This window comes from Rhyacophila brunnea, unplaced genomic scaffold (assembly GCF_057557595.1).
Source record: "Rhyacophila brunnea isolate RB1 unplaced genomic scaffold, BYU_Rbru_1.0 scaffold_1, whole genome shotgun sequence".
Lineage (NCBI taxonomy): Eukaryota > Metazoa > Arthropoda > Insecta > Trichoptera > Rhyacophilidae > Rhyacophila > Rhyacophila brunnea.
In genome coordinates, this window is record NW_028232751.1 from 39,274,499 (window position 1) to 39,298,548 (window position 24,050).

Here is a 24,050-nt window from a genome sequence, read left to right on the forward strand (position 1 = left end):
CAGTGTATCTTCTAACTGATTAGAGCTGCATTTATATTATATGAAATCACTAATATCCACGGATGCTTATTGACAATCCGCTTTTGAAAATCTTGTAGTGAATAGATGGTAAGTAGATACTTCAATTAAAATAACTTGCTGGGCAAATTGAAAAACGTCGTAAAAGTTTAATTTGTACAATAAGTCTTTCAATTTTATCGTAAAAGTATAATTTTATTTGTGAAGGAATGGCAAACTTTGATTAAATTACCATAATGACGAGAAATGGAATTATTTAGTCAATATAATTTCTCCACACCGTTCAACACACATCTTACCACACAAGATCTCAATCGGACGTATCACGAGGTTAGAATACGTAATGGAAGACGTCTGCAGTTTTTTTTTAATATTAACGCCACCACAATGGGTCTTCAACTAAAGCTCAGGATAAGCAGGCGTGAATGCATATATCTCGGAGGCGGCCGTTTACATGTAAATTGTACGTATGACATTTCGCCATAGCATAGTTCACTGTGAGCTATCAAACCGGAAAGTGGTGGCCGTATGGCATTAAGATAAAAAAAAATCGCGTTGTTCTTATTGCATTAGATACAGTAACGCTACCATAATGGGTCTTCAACTGAATCTCAGGATAAGCAGGCGTGAATGCAGATATCTGGGAGGCGGCCGGTTACATGTAAATTGTATACATGTATAACATTTCGTCATAGCATGAGTTCATCTTGAGCTATCGAACCAGAAAGCGGTGGCCGTATAGCATTAAGATAAAAAAATACGTGTTGGATCATATACAGTAATGTTACAATATTATTCAATAAGCACAATAATTTGATATTACGGGCTCCTACAAGTAATTTATATAATTAATATATACGATATGATCGTATTTTTAATTTACTTATCTGTCTATTCTGTCTTTCACTTGTATTTCGGTAGTTTTTGTCAGTCAATTTTGTAAGAGTTTTATTTAGATATGAATTAGATCTCCACATATGATTATAGAACCAATAATGATGAGTAAATAGTTTCATTCATCATACTATTTATTTTTGTGTTGCGTATTTTTAACCGAATATTCCATGGTCCTTAAGTTATCGTACTTTTTTCACTTAAGAGAGATTGTAGGCACGCGAGAGATATATTATTGTAAAAGTGTTTTATTACAATATGAAATAATAATAAATAATACGGTCTGCTTTATTGAAATTTCGTAAGGTTTCCCATATAATGTCACATCTTTTTCAACCGAAATAATGTTAGACGGGCATATTATGTTTTCGCCCCGTTTTAGCCACTATGTAGGAGATATCTACATACATAAAATCGATAATACTTACTCACTTTATATGACAAACTTGACAAGAACTTATTAATAATATCAGCAAACAACAAGATTATTTATTTACCTTATTCATTTAGTATTTGTAGGTTCCCGTAAATAAAGAATAACCGACTAATGAAGTATATTCTTCAAATAAGCATTTATATGTGAGTACATGTAAGGATTATTAAAGAACGATCAAATACTACTTTATAACACTGGCGAAGGGTGGAGGTAGGCTGTTATTATTTGACATAAATAGTGCTCACTTAACTTTGTCAGTCATACTTATTTGTTTTCGTTGAACAAAGAATACAATTTGCAGATGGCCCTGGTTAGTTTTTGAAAATCAATTAAATCCTGCCTAAGCCAAACCATAATAGTTTATGTATGCTATCGGTGATCCGACAAAAATAGTGCACACTTTTTCAGTCATACTTATTGGTTTTCGTTGAATTATGAATATATATTACAGGTGGTATTTTTTAAATACATTAAGCCATACCTATACCAAACCGTAACCGATGAAGATTATTCTTCTATCTATAAAATATCTCAAATTATGTACGGTTTAATTGCATAATTTTGGATATTTTATAGATAAACGAATATTTTTTCACTATTATCTACTATGGCTTGTATCAGGTAGGGTTTAATTAAATTTTAAAACCAACAAACACTATCTACCTACACAGTATAGCCTTAGTAGCATAGTTCAATGAAAAAAAATACGTTTGAGTGACAAAGTTTAGTGTGCACTATTTATGTCAGATTTTAACAGCCTACCTCCACCCTTCGTCGCTGCTATAATATAACCACTATTTATTCACTCATTCAAAAATCAAAATCTGCTTGTGCTTTTTAAAGTTGAGCTTAGCGAATAAGTGCGTGTGGCGGATACTGGTTTTATGGTGAGTTGGTTTGAATTTATAAGTAACGAGAAGATAGAGGGTGGATTATACAGCCTCTCATTACATTGAAGGTAAATAATTGACAAATATTTCTAGAGTTCTAGAGAAATTTAATCCAGTCTGCCATTTCTTCAATCCAACCGAAATCCAGCGACTTGGTATGGTGTGCTAAATAAATACCATCATCCACAGGCGGTATTCGGAAAACCTGGGAAGACTTAAGTCAAAGATTATTAGAGGCGTCGCGTGGTGTCCATATGCTCTAACTGGGGAGCTAACATGTACTAAGAAGAAGGAAAATTAATTCATTCAATCATAATATGACAACTGAGTGTAGAGAACAACATATAAATAATATCAATTTTCTATGAAGCAGATGCGGTCGCTTCGTTAAAAAATATGAAAATCCTAAAACTATGCACAGCTTTCATATTATATAACGTCACCTTACTATTAAAACCTCGTAAGTCTGTTTGAGAAGAATGTTCAGGGGAAGGAAAAAACATAATATAAACAATATGTTAAACACCTCTCTAATCGATGAATCTGCTAACACTTGATTGTGACATACGAGGTTTTAATTCCATGTTTGAAACTATGAGGCCTACAAGTTTTTTTTTAATTAATCAATAGATTGACGGCATACTAGTTTAGAGAACCAAGGTTTTGATATGATTTAAAATATTTTTTTGTTTAAATTTTGTCGAAAAAACTTCAATTTTCCATAATAACGGAGTTACAAGGTCTTAATAGTAAGGTGACGATAAGTGTAAAATATTAATCAAACCATAAAACAATCAAATTGTTAATCCTTAAGCGATAACTGTGTATTTATTCCATAGCCAAAATGTTTGCTAAGTCTGTCAGAGCTTCAGATTCTTCATAGATATCTAAATGATGATCAGCAGCATTTAGCCTTATGATGGAATATCACGAGACAAGCGAAAATTTCTGGGAAGCGAAACCATGACAGAAAAATTAATTCATGGCTTAAAATATAGACTGTATTGAGCTCAGAATTTTATCTAATACCACGAATATTTCTGTATATTGGTTGAATACTATAAATAATAAAATTCACAATAGTGTTAATGGGCTAACTTGTGAATTGACATGTGAAAAACTACGATTTCTATTGTGAATACGTTACTATTATGTTATTGTGCAGCAACATATCCCGAAATGCGGATATGCATGTACTTGAGTGATTTGGAAAACGAAAATGCCGCGGGCGATCTACCTCTCTACGAATGTTGATGGCTGATAAAATTTAACGTTTACCGGGTAAAGTGAAATCGACACGACAAAATATATTACATAGTCAGATTGTTAAGTCAAAAGGGCGTACGTGAAAATTTATGTCACAGAAGAGCAATTTGAATTAAGCACACATTATTGTAACTTTGTCAAAGAATAAGTTATGCTGGCATGCTTTTGGGACGCTGAAAATGATATTTTAAGCCGGGGTCTCTTAATAGTATACCCGCATATGCAGTTACGCCCCACACCCTAACCGATTGCGTCCGGAAAAAATGGTAATTTCGTATTAAATATTTAATAAATCTGTTTAAAACAGTAAGAATTTTCGCATATGTATATTTGGTAAATAAGTTTTATCACCATTGCCCGTTTTAGTGCTAAGTCGAATAAAACAATTTTCATCGTCGATAATAATAAAATTAATGTTACAGTTATAGGAAAACTTACCGTTCTAGAATATCACTCTAAGAATATAATCTTATGTGTTGGTGAAAAATCACATTTTCTTATATCTACGTTTCTTCTGATAAAATGAAAATGTAGCCTGCGGCGCAATTTTGCCTTTTTATTGATAAGAAGCATAAACTTAAACTTGTTTTTATTAGGTAGTGGAATTCAATATCGCACTAAAACTCACAAAAATAGTGTTTTTATAACCAAAATTAATATTAACTACAAATTTAAGTTCAACTTTTCCCAAAACTAATTCTGTTCAGATTTTGTACTTACATAAATTATCATATCTGCCCAATGCAGACTCTGAGTCTACTAAACTGAAATTCTTAAAAAATTAAAGCCGTAAGTAAACATTAAGGGCAATGCTTAAACCAGCAGGGCGAGGCACCTAGCGGAAAAATACGAAGTTTGCAATTTGAGACATATTTTTGATAATTTACTATTTCAACTGTATTAATTAATAAATATGTATCTGAAAACATTAAAAAGAAAAATATATAAATTTATTATGGAAGTTTGATTTTAAATCAAAAAATTCCGCCACTTCTTTCTTGATTTTTTGCGAAAACTGCCCTTACGCCTTTTTGGTTCAGTAGCTTTCGATATGTTTGCAGTTCGTATCAAAGTATTATTGTTGAAGTCATTTTATCGCTGCAATGGCCGCCGAGTGTGTACGTTTTCCAATCAAATTTTATCCCAAGGCCCAGCACTCAACAGGGCGGAGAGGCAGCGCCCGCCGCGGCCTAATGGGAAACTATACCGGGTAAGGTTTTTTTTCACTCGAAGTTTATAAACCGATCCCGATTCGGCACCAAATTGGTTTCCGCCACGACATTCTGAATGCGCTGCCTAATGGATCAACCTGAATTAGAAAAAAAAACACTCCCAACTTTCGAGTTTGTTCGTGGAGTTCAACGGATCGGAAAATAAAAATGTACGCATAACGATTCAAACAAACAAAAAAATACATCACACGCATACAAGTAATTTAAGCACTGAGGATTAATTAAGTACGTACATGTGGCGTGACCAGAGATGTTGAAAACCTTCTATATGGATAGAGCATATACATATGAAATTTAACCAAAAAATGTGACTTCGCATTCCAGTGGGTCTATTCTATACTTATCGACTGCTAAAGTGATAAAGTGATAAATATTATCAAACTTAGGTTAGGTTTGTATCAAAATATTAGCACTTATTGTAACAATTACACAAAGTTGGTTTTTATTGTTGCAATAAGTACTATATTTTAACAGCGCCAATCTTGCTGCTGTTAAAATATCGCACTTATTGCAACAATAAAAACCAACTTCGTGTAATTGTTACAATAAGTGCTAATATTTTGATACAAACCTACCCTAAGTTTCATACTATTTATCACTTTAGTGTTCGATAAGTATAGAATAGACCCACAGGTTCGTTTTCTGAAAACTTTACACTACTGATATAACATTTATTTACCAATTTGATGAGCGTATAAAAAAGACAATCTATCATGATGCATAGATAGCAGCATACGGCATTAATATTTAGTTAAAAAATTGTATACATTTTGTATAAAACTGTAAATAATCATTATGAACATTAAAAATGGCCGCCATATTACGTGAATAGTAAAATCGGAATGGCAACTGAGCGATGTTAATATTTGTGGAGTTTACCGACTTAACCATGCTTCATCCATGTCATAACAGAAATAATGTGTAGCCCTCATTATATTTATAATCCAAAATTATTTGGATGTGACATAAAATAAAAAAAAAGACATGTTTGTGGTAAATGCATAGAAAACGAATAGAAGTGAAAATCTAAACTGCATGGGTACTGTGTAGTTATGGAATGGCGGGATGCACTGGTGGCCTCAGGGTCGCAATTGAATAAAAAAACGACAGTCTAATATAGATAAATTATTAGATTAGCATTGTGCTTATTCTTCATTGTTTGTTATTTTTAATTTTATTTATTTGATTAGTAATACAGAAAAAATATAATTCGAAAAATCCTCAAGAGCATGATTACATATTAGAAAAAACCTTAGAAGAAAACGTTGGATATCAAAAGCACATCATTTTCTTTCGGGAGTTCTACGTTAATAATAAGAATTCGGCTCGTGTCGGACATCTGTTATGATTAAGTTAATAATTTCGTTCACCTTAATAGATCACAAAGCTGATCGAACTTTTAAGTAACTTAGTTAAAATAGAAAGCTCGATAGCTTAAACGTCAGAGCAGTATCTGAGTTCGAGTCCTACTCGCTTAAAAAAATCCTTGGATTATTCAAAAATTTATTTTTCTACAATAAAGAATTCAAAATTTTTAACCATTTGACCAGGATTTCAACAGGATTGAATAATTATAATTACAAGATAAAAAGAACTTTTTATAAACCACGTTGTTAAATTTTCTGTTGAATCATATTATAAACTTGACAATTCTATGTATTAATACTTAGAACAACAAATCATTTCTTTTGCTACTTTGCAACAAACAAACAATATAGAACACTGAAATGTGATTTTGATTTCCATAGTAATGCACGTATATATTAATAATTTAATTGCTCGGACCCCAGACCCCTAGCATCCAATAGTGTTGTCAAAATAACTTTTCATACAAAACCGAATTAACTGAAAATGAATTCAAATCTGAAAGAATTAAAAGAATGCATTGGCATCGTGTTATGATATATTCTAAAAGTTTCAAATGTCTAACTAGTCGGGAAGTTAGTTAAAAATCGATTGCAAGATTTGTACTGGATAAACAACCACCGGACAAACAACAAGAATACGAGCTAAGAAAAACGTGGTAAAAATGATAAATGGTTTTACAATGCCAGTTTCTAGTTTCTCTTTTCCGAACTAGCTTTATAAATTCAAGCATTACACTTAAAATTTTATTATGTTTGGAAAAGGGGCGGTGAATCAAAAAAAAAGTTTTGGAAACTATGGTCTAAAGAAACGGCGACGTTACTTTCCCTCTGTTTTCGTGTTAAATAATACAAAGCCAAACAGGACACATTTTTGCCACTCTGACTCCGGGCGTATAGGTCAGTGTTATAGCGATCGACTGCAGATTGAAAGGGTTTGTGGCTCGAGCCCGCCCGCCTATGAGCAATATTTTTTTGCCATCACTAAATTGATCTGTCATTCATGATAATATTTCTATACGATAATATTGCATGACGCGGCGAGTTACCAAATAAGTATAATAAAAATAATAATTATGTTGTATATCATACAACCATAAAATACAGTTATGTACCTACAAATATATAATTAATATGTACCTGTCTCTGATGTCTGTATGCATATTATCTATTGGTTTGGGGTGTAGTATAGTAAGGTGGGTAATTTGAATACATTAGTAAGTCCTCTCTACAATGTACATATATATATATATATATATATATATTTCTGTTGATCTTAAACAACTCATATGGTTTTCTACCACCCTGCATTTCTCCACACCCTTTCTGATATATACAGTGAAAAAATGAAGGAAAAACGTCCATGAAACCAGGAAGAATGCAAAGAAGAACTTATCAAGAACTTAATTACGATTTGTAATTAAAAATACTATTATTTGACGACTTAATTATTTGTATATTGATTGATATTATATACATATTATGTTGTAAGAAATATGCCCGTAATTAAATACTTGGGTTGATTTAATAATTGTATTATGAAGAAACCGCACTTCCAATATAATTATTATCCCTTTAATGTTTTTTTTTTAAGTTTTAATAAATATTTTGTCTTTTTTAACAATGCAATTTAATTAGCATAATAATTACAAGATAAAAAGAACTTTTTATATACCACGTTTTTAAATTTTCTGTTGAATCATAATATAAACTTGACAATTCTATGTATTAATAAAAACTTTTTATTGTAGGTACTTAGACTATAGAAATACTGAATAAATGTTATAGAATACAGAAATGTCATTTTGACATTTCATATTGATTTCCATAGTAACGCACGTATACCTATATAAATAATTTAGTTGCTAGGACCCACTTAGCAATCAATAATAGTGAGTAGTAAATATTACTTTTAACGAATTTTTTCCGAAACATACAAAACAGAATTAACTAAAAAAGAATTCAATTCTGCTTAAAGATGGCCAAAAGTATTAAAAGAATGCATTGTTGTCGTGTTCTGATATTTTTTTAAAGTTTCAAATGTCTAGCTAGTCGGAAAATTAGTTCGAAATCTTGGACAAACAAGAAAAAATCTGTACCGGACAAACAAGAATACGAGCTAATAAAAACGTGGCAAAAATATCATTAGTCATGGACTAATAGAACTTACTTCTGAAAAAATAGATGTCACTGAAAGTACAGAATTAAAATACAATCTATAGCATCAGGGAACTCAGAAATAATCTTTTCTGTGTATAGCATGTATGCTACAAATGATGCACTAATCCTTTCGCTATGAGACAATTTTATGCATGCAAGAGAAAGACAGGTCCCGCGCCAAAATACGTAAATAAAAATAATAAGGGGAGCTATTTAAATATGTGTAAGTTAAACTCAGCCAATGATAAAGAATAATGAATGAAATTGTGTAAAAACAAAATGTTTATCTCTTAAACTCTTGAAGTTTTATTTATGAGATAGTAAATGAAAACGCATAATTAAATTAATAAGCAAATAAATACGTCGTCTCTCTATAAAGCTCCTTCTAGAAAATAGCTTTTATTGTTTTCTTTCGAATAGCATTCCACAACTCAAGCCTTGGATGCAATTCATTTAATCTGCTTTAATCCATTGTCTCGGTATATGATGAAATTCTCTACAAGCCAGTCGCAGTCTCTCAATTTTATTGAATAAAGCAAACAAATGGAAGTGCTGCGTTTTATCTTATAGAAAATAACGGATATCTCTCAGTTGAAGCACTTTTCAAGAATAGTAGGTATGGCCAACAACAGCAGGGCTATTTTAACTATTTAACAATGTATATAACATGTTTTCGTTATTTTTCTTGAATCAAAATAACACGGATATCAATCGGGGCAATTCCGTATTCAAGGCGGTTATCTACAATAATTGGTAACACAGCCCTATTTGAAAAATTTTGATCAAATTGAAATTGCAGTATGACTTATTAAAAAATATCTTGTATTACTCTACGGCAGTGTTCTTCAACCGGTGGTCCGCAAGAATTTATTACCGGTCCGCGAAAACTTTCACCATGCTATCAACCAGCTATCGACTAGGTATATCGCTACATGATTCGGAAAGTCGCACGAGATGAAATACTGGTAGAATTTTTAATGCTGCTGATATCGACCAGAAAGTCATATTCAACATCATAAGCCAACATTTAAAATCGTTAGCTGAAAATTTTAATAAATATTTCTCTGAAAATTAAGACCTACGTAAAGGTGGACCTCTAACATCTGGATTAATAGTCCCTTTTTTGAAGATATTAAATCATGCGCACTTGATCCTCGTGAGAAAGAAAAACTCACCGAGCTATTTTATGATGTTACTCTGGTGTCCAGACATAAAATGCATTAAAAAAATTATAAAGATCAGATTATTGGTAATTTTTTCGACTTCCTATTTATATGAAAAGAATTTTTTATCTATGTCAGTAATATTAACCAAACGGAAATCGAATGGATGTTAATGCAGCACTTTGTCTCTCAGAAACAATGATGCAATCACGTTTATCAAAATTCAGCAACAGATGTGGCACTAACTGAAAGTTGTAATTTTAAAATATAAGATTTAATAAATAAAATTCTATCTATAATGGTTATTATTTCTGGCTAATACCGGTCCGCCAAATATGTATCCTATATTCACGGGGCCGCGGGTGTTAAAAGGTTGAAGAACACTGCTCTACGACACTTGAGGCGTTAGTGTCGCAATGTTAGTATTAATTGAGTAGGCAAGAAGCATAAAAACTTCTCACTATTTTTGAAATATTCGAATTGGACTAAATAACTTCTTACTTTTAAATTTAAACAATGTTCAATCTTATAGTTTACCTACCTAAAACGTCTTCAAAATTATGTTAGTAGTTTTATGCGCGTATCACAATGTGTTAGTAATGGGGAGAAGCCCTTTTGCTTTTGACTTTTCAATTTTCAAAATCGCTGCATCTCAATAATATGTTATTGTCGTTCTCTATCTCGCTCTAAAACAGTTAACATGGTCACGAGCGGCCGTGTTAAAAACATCACGCGTGACAGTTAATATCCCGGGATAATTAACTCTTTGAATACGATACAGTATAATATTATATTTATAATTTTTTTTTTATTGATTTTATAGCCCTGCAGGACATTATTTTGCAATTCATTGGTTGATTGCGAAAGTAATTGTAATTTTACAACATCTGCATTTTTTATGAGTATACGTTTCTAACAGGTGGGACATGAATTAAAAGTTTTCAATTAAAAACCACGATAATAAGTGACATACATAGTAACTTAATGTTGATCAACAAAAAACACTAAATATGAATAAATATACATTAACAAATCTAAAATATTACTTATTAGATAATATGGACGAAGTATTATATTTCCCGTATAAATGAATAATGAATGAGACTTATTTAGTCTGAAATATAATATTGCCTGAATGTTTTTTTCTATATTCAATAACAAGCATATACATGACCATATTATCAACGCGAATTTTATTAATTTAAATTCAAAACACATTAAATTAAACATACTGGTGAAAAAACATATCAATTTAATTGCTTACTAATTGAATATCTCAAAAAGTTAATATAAAACAAAAACCATATAAATGCAATAGTTATGTTCGCGCTTTGATACATAAGCTGGAAACCATTATTATATAAATGCGATGGTTGTTCATTTAAATTCCCGCAGTTTGTTCATTTCATAATTAAGATAATAAATTATTTTTTTATTCAACGAATAATTCACAATAATGTAACATTCTTTTATTGAACATAGATACTTAATTAGAAGAAAAATATGAATAATTTTTGGAAAGAATAAAAATCGCTAGTGTTAGATACTGAATGAAAAAAAAAAAATATTGACAGGGAGAGTTAAAAAAAGCTCGCGACCTTATGCGACCCTTATTCCTATTCACTGAAGGTGATCCAGAAAACTCAAAAGTTTGTATAACTATGCTTAAAAGAATAGTTTCTTTGTGGGAAAACCGCATGTTCGAAGCTTAGAAGTGCTGACGCTAATTTAAAAAATCCCTTGCTGATCCCACCTACTATTACAAATATATTTTTTAGTTTCTTGGCACATAAAACATCCATTATCCCTGTTAAAGAATATGACGTTATACATATAAAGCGTTTTTAGATATTTATTGCCCACATGATAAGCCGCCGGCTTGGTGCAACAAGTCATCACATATCACTTCAATAAAACTGAGTATAACATTGGCTCATTTTTTAATACAGCTACAATAAGATTTATAATATGCGGTAACTACCTATAATCAGAATTATAATATGCGGTAACTACCTATAATCAGAATTAATTATGTAACAGGTTAGTACATAGTAAAAGAATTCATTAATATAGTGTTATTACTTGGTTAGTTAATAACGTCTTGCACTAAGTTAATGAATATTGGTCTTAAATAATGATATTGTGTTGTTCATATTCATAAAGGCTCTTAAAAACATTGTGCGTTCACATATCCAATAAGTAATCAATACATATATTATAAATAATTACAAGATAAAAATAACCTTTTATATACAACGTTTTTAAATTTTCTGTTGAATCATATAAACTTATCTTGACTAGCTAAAACGATCAAAAAAATTTGTACTTGATAGAAATAACACTGAAATGTCATTTTGACATGTCATATTGATTTCCATAGTAACGCACGTATATATTAATAATTTAGTTGCTAGGACCCCAGACCCCTAGCAACCAATAATAGTGTCGAAATAACTTTTCATACAAAACAGAATTAGCTGAAAATGAATTCAATTCTACTTAAAGATGGCTAAAAGTATTAAAAAATGCATTGGCATCATGTTATGATATATTCTAAAAGTTTCGAATGTCGGGAAGTTAAAAATCGATTGCAAGATTTGTACCGGACAAAGAAACACAAGAAAAATAAAAATACGAGCTAAGAAAAACGTTGTTAAAAATAGTTATAACGTAAATAACTAATTCTACGATATTATTCTTCTTTATTTGTATGCATAAAGAATAGACAAGATTTATTAAAGTAAGAGAAAAATATTCATAATATTGTCATGTACTTATTTCCAATAAAACAATATTCAACAATCTCATTACATTTCTTCAGTCGCTGTCTTATACTATTACTGAAGATTCACTCTGCTTGAAGAAAATTTATAGCTTATTGACATTACAGAATAATAATTGTGTTTCAACAGAAATAATGTTTAATAATGGAAAATGGAGAATTTCCTTTGTAGTTTACATATTAATTCGAGTTTACTTATAACTAATTAATTCGAGTTTACTTATAACTAATTAAATAAAGTACATACATTGTTGAATTTTTGTTTTATCCATTCATAAATTAAGGACAGAAACCGAATCTAACCTAAGTAAAAAAAATGGAATTAAAATATATTGTATGGGGCTAATTTTACGTCCCATCAATTTTACGCAAACCAGCTTCTTATCATTGCATACATATACATTTGTATTAAACTCTGATATTCTTTATTTATTTAGATACATGATATTTATTATCAAATCGGATCCACATAATAGATAAGTGAATAAGTGAATAAATGTGAATAACAGTAACCTTGGACCTAGATTTTGAAACCGTGTTCGGCTAATTATTTTATGATGACCTGGCTATAATAATGGCAGAAACGTAAAACGAGAGTTGTTAAATATTACCAATATTGAATGTTCGTTGTTTCATTTACGTGAAAATCTTTAATGCACGTTATGATGCAGACATCTATTGAAAACTACATATTCTTTAATACACGTTTAAGTTTGTGTCATATTTCTCCACACTTGAGATTTAAACCTTGTTACAGTCACACGCAGAAGGCAACCCACTTGCCATTATTTTTGTGCCCTTTGTATGTGGCACATTCGCTTAAAACTGTAATGCGATTACTGGTATTTAATTACAAAAAACAAGTAGATGACATAAAAAGCTTCATGGCTTTATGGAGTAAAATAATTTTTTTAAACGTAAAATAAACTTTATAAGGCTTTTCATATAATAGAATCATGTTGAATGAAAAGCTTAGTGTATTCGTACCTCTGTTTTGTTCCGTACTGATTTGCTTTCAACATAACATTTGATTGCATAAGAGGTTTATTACCACTAATCTATATTACATCATTTACGGATATTGCATTGCAATATTTATGGCCTTTTGTGGAGGGGTTGATACAAAATTATTGATAAAATATGCAATGTAAATTAGCTAACACTCAACGCTTAAAACTGATTAAGCCCTATTAGTTTTGTAGTTCATAATAATTTAACGGTGTGTACGTTAACACATAATAAAATACTTTTATTTTATGGATTTAAACGTAAATATAATATTTCACGCTGACTTTGTAGTGGTGCATTGAGGAACGTGAAGGACCGAAGCACTGATTGATTTTGAGTCCTCCCATGAAAAAAAATAATAAAAGCTAGTCCGAATATCAATGTAGGTATCTCTTTCGTAGAATCACATAATGTACATAATTAAAAATAATTATTATTGAAAATGGCAGTGATAAATAACATTACTACAGTATTAGTGTTTATTTTTGTGTACATAACTGTTATGCTTTGGGTAATACATAGTTATTAGGTAATAAGTAATCTATTTGTGAGAAATATTTAACATCTTTTTAATTTTTTTGGTACAATTTAATATAAGTAATTAAGACTGTTTTGAACTGTTTCGAGGCCACCTTTTAAATATTTTGAAGAATCAATTGCGTCATCTGCATAAAAAAAATACCGCTGTTACTATTAAACTTGTATTTATAAAATGATGTAGATATAAGTTCTAAATAATTTTGAAAAAAATATTTATAAAAAAAAACGAAACTGTGAGTTTAACGTATAATTTTTGATATATTTTATTGGCATTAAAAAGATTGGTATGTCAATACAAATACAACTTGTTAAAAAAATGATTAGAGATGTATGTGTAATTTACTTGTTTTCTTCTCTTGGTGCAGTATACGGTTGACGACCAGCAGGTTTTAGTACCTATATCCCCATGTCGTGGATTTGCCTTTTAATTCTAGGTCTTTTGGCATATTGAACATTTTGAGCATATACTACAAATTATATTAAATTAAAATACAAATATTTTTTTTTTAAATCATTGAAAGTTTTTGGAAGTAAGAAATTTAAAAATGTTTCGACTTAGATTGTGGATGAATTTTTCAATTTGGGTAAAAAAATTGATCGTATTGTATATTTATTTGCAAGAAGAGGCTCTTGAAAAACTCTAAATCGTTGTGCTACTCATATTTGGCTGTTATGTGTCAAAAGTTTGACGAACCATGAAATTGGTTATTTATTTTGAGAAGATGGTGTCCGATTCAAAAACATAATAATATGTTCTGTATGATTTTGATTTTCATTCAATTCACTCGCACATACCATAGTATCATCATCGATAAGTACGTTTTAATTGGGATAAGATTGAAGTTGTTAATATCTCTTACGGATAGTTTAGAACTATCTCTTTGTATCAATTTAACCGAATCAAAATTCAATAGATGCAACGGGTATGCCTCAGTCACATAGGTATGCATCTGTTTTAAATTAATGTATTTCGAAGAGGATTATTTAGGGATTGCAATACCGAATGAACATATCGATTATTGAATATTGAACATATTTCTTATTGAATACCGGTATTAATATCGGTATTAGTTAAAACATAAAAAAAGTATTTATCAGTATTAAAAATATGTATTGAACCTAATATTGTAGACTTCGTAATTTTGACAAATAATTTCAATACGTTGATAATTACGTAATAATATTATAGTATAATAATTTCAATACGTTGATAAATAATAAAAAAAATACCTCAAAAAGGTTTGTTTATTAAGTGCAAATAAGTGCGTCTGCAGAAAAAGTTTCTTCAATTCAACGCTTGTTAAGTCATCAATAATTATATTATAGAATGATCGAAAATTTGTCACGGATGTTTTCTACTTCGAAATAATATTATGTTAATTTATCCCGACAATTTTATAAATAGGTATATTTGATGGATTTTGTATTGTTATTATTTCACCTCTGTTTGATTCAGTTAATATATTTTAATTTTAGCAGCACTTATACACACAAATTAAAAGGCACTATAGTACAAAGTAATGAAAAATAACATTAAATTCATTTTTAAAAACGTAAACGAGTGTGGTTTCTTAATACCAAAAATTCCGGTATTTTGGATTTTTAAAACCGGTATTTCGGTATTAATAAATACTGGAATACCAGTTATGTAATACCTTTATTGAAAACCCTAGGATTATTATATCACTATAGCGGCGTAAGCCGTACGAATAGCGTATAACATTGCTTGTTTATTAAAAATGTATAATTGAAAAAAAGCTGTAGTTAAGTGCACATACAATTTGACTAAAATCGTACAAGTAAAACTGATATGTTTCATATCTAGTAGATCCCCTAGCGGAGGTCGGCCACCATCACGGCTATTTTTGTCTTCTCATCTGCTACCTGGAACAATTTAGTGGAGCTGCTCCTCGACTACGCTTTCCGGTGATCTTTCCTTGGGTGACAAGTTGGGGAATACTATTATGTGGCTGAGATACTATAGTTTTCTGGATGTGATACTAAGCAGAACATATCGGTCATTTCACATTCGGTTGAGAACTTCACATTTGTCACCTGATCAGTCCAAGGAATTGTGAGGATGCGTCTATACAGCCACATCTCGAAAGCCTCAACTCTTTGTGACATCTCTTCGTTTACAGTCCATATTTATATAATACAATAGAAAAGAATATAGAAAACATAACAACGAACCTTTCACAGTTTCAGACCTATTGCATATAAATTAAACGATCTCATATTGAAAGTAAGCGATCAATCAGACATATTGTAAACTCTTTCAACAAATTGCACTATGATATGACAATGTCTTTGCACATAAAAATTGATATACAAATGCATAATATTATATTGTCTTTAACGGTGTTATGTCCTCATTGTTTCAAGCCTCATACTATTTGTTAGAGTTTTTCTGGTTTCTTATAAGAATGTCAAAAAGAGATGGTTTTATGCTCTACCTACCAGACGTACTCGTACCTAGAGGAAAAATGCGGAGTTTGCAATTTGAGACATTTTTGATAGATTTTAAAGTGTTCTAATAATTAATAAATACGTATCTAAAACATTGGAAAGAAGAATATTCAACTTATATATTAAAAAAAAAGTTACAAAGTTATGATCCCATTTTCAAGCTCATTATTAAAATTTAGATTATTAAGTTTTCTCTAATACTTTTTGACTAATTCGTAGTTTTATTGTATGTTATATTTATTGAAAAAGAAAAACGTCGATTTTTATTTTTTTAAATAAGTAAGTAGGTATAAATTGAAATCTTTTCTTATTATTTTCCCGCTTAGCGCCTCTGGTAGGTACTAGTATTCGCATATTGTCTATGATATAATATTATTATTACTATTACGGAATATGTTTTGTATACAAAGTGTTATACATATTACATAATATTATCTTATATTATATTATAAATTATAAGTAAATGAATAATGAATCTGACGGTTGAAATGGACCTTTGTTTAAAATTCCAAAGCCTCAGATACACTAATTTGGATATGTATTTCATTAATTGGAGCAAAATATTATGTTGTTATTGATATAATATGTTAGAATATTTCATTATGTTCCAAATAGCATTTACAATGTAGGACGTACAGTATTCTGTATACTTTTTTGAAATGTCAACAATAATTCCATATTCCCTATTACTATTCTAGCGAGTTCAGGCTGAATACGTTCACTAGAAAATAAGAACAATGTGTTGTAACCGAACCACTGTTTGTATTTATTAGACAAAATGCTTGTCTTTTACCTGAGCTTCCTTTGCCACGTGCACATTTTACTTTAAATGACAATTTAGTATATTTACCCTTTTCTACTGCATTGTCTAAATATTGAAAAAAAAACTCGATGGTTTGTCATGCGAATTCATTTCTACGCTTTCACTGACATCTGTGTTTTTATTTATTTTATCTGGAAATTGTATGAATATAACTATCATCATCAGCTGGGGTCGATCCAATGGTGGATAAAGTCCTCCACTAGCTCTCTTCAGTGTTCTCGGTCCCTAGTTCTTACGCTATGTTAACAAATATATGTCGTCAAATTTGTTCTGTTGGGAAGTTAGCGACTAAGCCCGCTCTTATGATAATAATGCGGCACATAAATTTGATGAAAGGTTTTATTTTACCATTTTATTTTGTACCGGAAGAAATATAACTTTAATTACATTAAAAATGATTGTAAATTCACAAAACAGTTTTTCATGATTTAAGTACTCGAAACTCAAAAAAAACCTCCAGAGCAACTTTAACCACTAAGCTTTAAGCACTAAACTTTCACGTCGATTTTAGCCATCCTACCATAATATATGCATAATCAAAAAAGCTTATCAACATCTTTTTAAATATTTAAATGCCATCTATACCAACCAATCTAAAAACGCATTTTTAATTATTTTACTGTTAAAATCAAAATATGTATTCGACGAATGATCTTTTCATGAAAACTGTATATCAACTGAAAGTATAATTACTGTAAAATTGAAACTGATGATCTTTGAGAATCATGTACCTATTTTTTCATAATCTTAAATAATGTATAGGTAGGTATGGCAATGATTATTTTCTTCTTTGAAAAATTAAACTTTTCGCTGCAATGAGCTGAGGATAAGCGTTTTTATTCCGCCATTGTTTGAACAAATGAAAATTTTGGAGCGTGATTGCATTTTTACATTCACAACTTCTATATTCCTCAATAAAACCCTGCCATGGAACCCCTTTCAATCTCTAGGGTATAAAAATCAACCTCAAAATTTAAATAAATATAAATAAAAATTAATGATTTTAGTACTCCCAAATAATAAATAAACAAGCCATAAACCCTAAAATTATTGCATCTTTTTTTCCCAGATGCCTTCATGGATACCTCGCATTTACTATCAGTAGATGCTCAGTCAAAGAGAATTTGTACCGGCTGAGAAAAATGCAATATTGGAGACAATTCATCTACCCGCATCGAGTACCGCTAATTTGGATTCGACTAGGCTCTATGAAACCACCTTGAAAAAAATTTGGAAAATTCTTTTTACCGGTAATTCTGGTGATTGGCGAATCTATTGTCGCAATACATATATTCTGGAAGAACTTAAAAATATATATTTTTATTTACCTACCTATTAAGAGCGCACATAAGTAAAACGGGAAATAATTTTCAACACTATGTGGAACGAAATTTTGCAACTCGTTGCCATTCGGAGAGGAATTGTCGACCTGTTCGCACGTCAATTTCTTTTGTGATGGAGTCGGATGAAAATATTCTTAAATCGTGTAAAGATAACTAAAAAACGTTCCGCATGTACTTGAAAAAGAAAACATGTCAATGAATATCCTATTATTATTACGAATATAATAATAAACGTAACATAAAAAGGACGCATGTTGAATTTTTATGACAAATTATTTTCGTTCGGCTTGCGTCATTTGCACCCGCGACCCGCATCGCCTAGTCACGATCTTTTTAGACCATGCCTCAGCTGAGGTATAGCCTTAAGCTTTGTAGTAGGTAAATAATAAAATAGCCGTTTTTAATGATATATTGAATGTCTCCAGTCACTAAAAAAAAATTAAACGACTTCTAAGTGAAGTTGTACATTAAAGAATAATATAATATGTACCTATGAATTGAAATATTTTTTTATTTAATATAATAATACTCAAGATCTTGTTCTGAGAAAATGTATTTTTATGAAATTGTTTCAAAGTATCAATGTACAATAAAAAATGTTAAACTGTCTTTATGATTGTATAATTTAAAAAATCTATATTAGCAAGAATTTCAAGTGCAGTAATAAAGTTTGCGTATTGTAGATTGCCTTACAAATGATTTTATAAGGTTATTTTTGTTTGTGAATATTGGTTTAATAAAATATGTTATTTAGAGGTATAATGCAATTCTGTCTAATGTTAAGATAAACAATATCAGTTAACATTATACTTTTTCAAGCTATGCAGGATTTTTAGTTTGAATTACATTTTTTACCAATGATAATACCTAATATGTATGGAACTGACACACTGATTAAATCAAATATTATATATCTACACAATTGTATTATGTAGGAACTTTGCAAATATTCCGTTTTAAAAAAAATATTTATCACAAAATTAAAAATGTAAAATCAGTTAATAGCTTTCGGGGCCACACATAAATAGGCATGACTCCTGTATCTAAATTATTGTAAATTAATATACAAATTTTGTTAATAATTGTACTTAATCTAGGGGATTAACAAATTTATTTATTTATACTTTCAATGAAGTTGCACGTGAAATCATTTCACCTTTCCGGAAATTCAGGAATTATAAAATTATCTCGAATTAAGGGAAAATTACCAATTAGAAGTCGTCCACGTAAGCACTGAAAAGTTTAGTGCCATATTAGCCGCTATCATTAACAGGTATCTATAAAATGATATTTGCTCAGGAGACAAAAAACAAAAACGGCTATTTTTATTTAAACAAAGTTTTTCTGAAAACGATAACTGATAATTAATACTGATAAGAGTTTCGATTCGTTGAACAAACCTAAATAAACATTTTTTTTAACTTAAAATTGTACAATATAATAGAAGACCGCAAAGGTAAGAATGGCATGTGTGAAACAAATAAGGGTGCATTATTAAAATAGACCAAATACCACACGGTTAAGTTTCTGATCGTTTTCATCTTTTAAAGCAAAAATAAAGACGTACGGTTGATGTCTTTGATATATAATGCTGGAGGTGCATAATAAGTGTAACATGGAAACCAAAAAGCATGAATATTAATTTGTGTTCTACTTTTAAGAACCCTTTCTTTAAAATATACATTTAGAGAGTTGTGTACCTATTTATTTGGCTAATAGTTGGCAAAACGATTAATTCTAAAAGGCTTATAGTCCGCGGAAACATTTTATGTTGACGTACAAGATGGAGATCGTTTACTTCCAGTCATGTTCAACTTAAAGTGGGTTGTGATATACTATCCATTATAAAAACTAACAGTAATCTACCACACTCTCCCATTCACACACTTCATATAAAACAAACTTCTTCTATTTGGCTGAAAATTAAACAATAACCGTCATTCCTATTCATTGTTAAAATGATAAGTTTTGGTCTTTTTTTCTTCTACTGTGCAAAAAGATTACTGCGCAATGGTAAGGGCAACTACGACTTAGTAAAACGTAGAAATTTACACCTTCTCTTCTTTTATTCACCGGTCCTCGAGGAATCAACTGACACGACGATGTCACGTAAGCTTTCTCATGGTTAATTTTAAAACGAAGTTCACGTACACTAGTTAATAAAATAAAAGTAATAATGGTTAATGCTTTCCATTAAAAATTAGAAAAAAATGTATTATTATAATATTGCAAGTGAATGTATACGCTTTTTTACATTTTAACGTTTTAATTCAGGGAACTCAGAAATAATGCGAACTGAAATACCTACCAGGTGTGGAGAAGCGAGCAACCGATTTCGAGTGGAGATGAATACAAGATAAACATAAACACGTGCCAAGAATACGTCATACGTCGAACACTGACAACTGCTCTCGGTGTATGCACTGACGCTCATTTAATATTGATGTGTGTATTGACGGTTGCAAAACACACGATTGCACGTCTATAATGCGTGGTTCATTATCGTAGTACACTCACACATTCAAAACCCTGAGTCATAATGTAGTGTATTGGGATAAGTATAGCCTATCGGAATTCTATTTATTAATCTGTTCTGTGTTCATATCTTATAGTCATAATAGTGCCGTGCTATTGTCGCGTTGGACATGCCTGGTCTACTCGATGATCCTTTATAATGAATAATGCTTGAGTTCTCATTATCTTCAGATGTGCAAAGAAGAATGAGAAATAACAAATACTGGAGAGATATAACTACAATATTTTCACAGAATTACCATCATAAGAATAAAGTAACACTAAAACAAAGAAGAAATTGATATTTATTAGTAAGAAAAAAGCTAATAAAAGTATATGTTGGTTACTTGAGTATTTTTTAAGTATCGTAGTAATTAATTATAAAAAATACTACTTGCATTTTGTTTATGTTTTCCTCGGAATACGTTATTATGTCGCGAATGCAGCTTATAAAATAATAAATCGCAAAAGACGTTTTGCGAAACACTCGCGCTCTGACAGCGACATGACGTAATATGATAGCAGAATTTAACTGAGACTTTTGCGATGTTTGAAGTAAAAATAATACGCGCACAATATGTATCCCGCCGTAAATTCTGTGCGCAAAAAAATTTGAAAATTTGCAGACGTAAAAATTTGGACGACAATTAAATGCAAGCTGAAAAAGATATTTTGAACATTCCAAAAGTTGGTATGTCGGTAATTTAGATATATAAAGTTAACAACGGATTATGTGACTAAGTATATATAAATATGTATGTTAGAAAAAATTTCAAGTCATCTGATATATAGAACATGTACATAAAGCACAAAGGAATTAGTATTATGTTTGATTTTAGAGGGCATGTCTTAATTAATTACTCCATGACATGATTTCGAGACTTACCATTTGGCAATAACCCACAATATATTAATAGGATAGTGTTAATATTGAAAAATATCATACATATTAGGGATCGTCTGCGTCAGCACCCGGAAACTTATGCCACGCGTGCTACTAGGTGGCACGTGAAAGAATTGTTGGTGGCACGCCTCGAAAATGACGATTTATTAAAATTTTCGGTACTTTAAAAACTGTATCGTAATATTATGTGATGAATGATGATACACTGTGTCACCGTTTCACGAGCCGATGATTACGGACACTAATTTAGTAACACTCACCCATGTTTAAATATTTTTTGCAGCGTGACATTAAAGACAGTTACACAATTGATAAAAAATATTTTGAATTTTTGAACATCGAGAGTAAATATGTTGATTTAGAGTTCATCAAATTAAACAATTTTGAAATTTGGAAATTAAACTTCAAGATGAAATTATTAAAAACGAAGACAATTATCTTGACATGGTAACCAAAACTTGGAATGAACTCCCAGACACATTTCGCTGTATGAAAAAAGTCGCATTCGCTCTTTTAAGTGTTTCCGTATAACGTACTACTGTACCTCAATTGTGAAGTATATCATAAACCCTTAACGAAATCGTTTAACTGAAGAAAATTCGAAAATGAGCATAAAATTACAAACTTCAAACTATGAACCAAATATTGAAGTGTTAGCTTCCAAAATTGAACATCAAGAGAATCACTAACGTTTAAATATTGTATGATGTTTTTATGTAGCGCGAATTGTTATATTCAAATAAAATTGTCTTACAATAGATTTATTAGTTTTATTTTAGTGGCAGGCAGTGTCCAGTACTTTGAATTACCTGTTTTGTGGCACGCCAATGCATTTGATTTAAGTATAAATATTTAAAAAAAAAAAAAAAACTATTTTAACGTTTAGAAGGGGGGTGGGTTAAAATTGTTAAAATCATGTGACATCATAATGTGGACAGCCCCTTATCACTGTACCAATATTTTTACACCACTTTTCTCCTGGTTAATTCTAATGCTAGTACTTAATGGTCAGGTTTATAATATATTATTTTATTTTATTTAAAGAGAGAAATTAATGATTTAAACACTGCTTATAAGAAATACAGTTACAACACCTTATCAAATATTGACCATGTACCGCAAATATATTCTTGAAATATTTTTCAATGCAAAAACTATCCAAACAGACGTTGATAGTAATATGCTGGAAATATTTGAATGATTCATTTGAATTTTCTATACTTATAACCTTTTCAATACTGGGCTTACTATTCAAATGTGCAAATCTATATTATATAGGATATCATAAAATTTACTAGTACATATATCGTCCATATTTCTACTTTATACTTTTTATAGCGAGGGTTGTCAATTTCGTATATGCCGCGGCCCAGTGGAGGTAGGTTGTGAAGATCCGACGTAAACAGTGCACACTAAATTTTATCCGTCATATTAATTTCTTTTCATTGAACTAATAATATAAACTACAGATGGTACTGGTTAGTTTTTAAAATCAATTTAAGTCAATGAAACAAATATTATATAAAAGCGGTCGGTAATGTAATGAAGCATTTGTATATTAATTAAGTGACACATTGGCACAAACAGTGATATAATAAGATTTTAAATTTTATCTTTTTGAAGCTTCTTTTTAGTGTAGTATAAACACCACCTATTTATAACTATCTTAATCAGTTGTGATGTGTAGTGTAAAAGGATTTAAATATATTTTTTAAATAAATGAATAATATTATATACGTAACAATAATATAAGACGTGGTTGAAGCTATTAGACTGTTCTTTGAGTAGTTGTGTTTACAGACCTATATTTATCATATTGTATCAGTTTTTGAGGAATTGATTAATTGCGGAAGTAATAGAAAGTGCGAGGGACTGAGAGGAATAGGTAATATATTATGCAAATGGGAGTATCATTCATGGTATCCACTCTAATGGCACTATCCTATTATTTAGCACCTTTTGATACTTGGCACTTGAGGTCTACCGCAACTCTTCTACTGATTGACTGTTTAATTATCCGAGTCAAACCAAATTTACTGATAAACTTTTGAGACATAGTTAGTTATACTTCCCACACATTTCATCGAAACATTTTGCTCCGTTCTGCCAACAATGCAAAATTATGTCAAGCCCTTTTGCCGGGGAATGTGCTTCGTGGATTACCAACATTCTTTATAAAATAGCAGATGATTTTAGAATACCAATATATGGAAGGGATGATTATATAATATATAAGGAAGGGCT